The sequence below is a fragment of the Etheostoma spectabile genome, chromosome 14 (genome assembly GCF_008692095.1).
Source record: "Etheostoma spectabile isolate EspeVRDwgs_2016 chromosome 14, UIUC_Espe_1.0, whole genome shotgun sequence".
NCBI lineage: Eukaryota > Metazoa > Chordata > Actinopteri > Perciformes > Percidae > Etheostoma > Etheostoma spectabile.
Window position 1 is genome coordinate 11,016,960 of NC_045746.1, and position 517 is coordinate 11,017,476.

Consider the following 517-nt stretch of genomic DNA (forward strand, 5'->3'; position numbering starts at 1 on the left):
TGCTGTTAGCATTTAGCTCAACAACCGCCTCACAAAGCTGCTAGCATGGACTGATGTTGACCGTTCTGTCAACATGTTTTATTTGTTACATAAATGAGGTTTATTGACCTTAAATTCCAAAAATAACTGTAAACTAAAGTAACAAGTGTGTGTTATGTAGGGTTGAAAAGGTAAAAAAAGTGGCAAACATTGAAAAAAAGCATCAAAAGTGTCGGAAAAAGGGACAAAAACGGAAGAAAAACTTAAAAATGTCGATAAAAAGCATCAACAAAAGTGTTGATTTTCAATTTTGATGGGTAGACAACGCGAGGGTTAAAGTCTTACAATCTTCAGTAGGAATTTTTGTTGACATACTTGTAGTAAGTAGTAAAACATATTGTATTTAGAATGGAGTTTTAGCCATGATAGCAGTGTGTGTTTAGTGCTAGTTAGCAAAGATGCTAGCATGTTAAACGAAGATGGTAACCATGGTAAACATACAGTGTACCCTGCTTAGCTTTGTCTTTGTGAGCGTGCT

At 35.2% G+C, this 517-nt stretch overlaps 1 protein-coding gene across 2 annotated transcripts in view; it reads right to left on the reverse strand.

Annotated features, from left to right (window-relative positions):
- fam49al (family with sequence similarity 49 member A, like) overlaps positions 1 to 517 on the reverse strand; it is a gene marked incomplete at its 5' end in the record, with an annotated part of 14,220 nt that overhangs the window by 10,994 nt on the left and 2,709 nt on the right.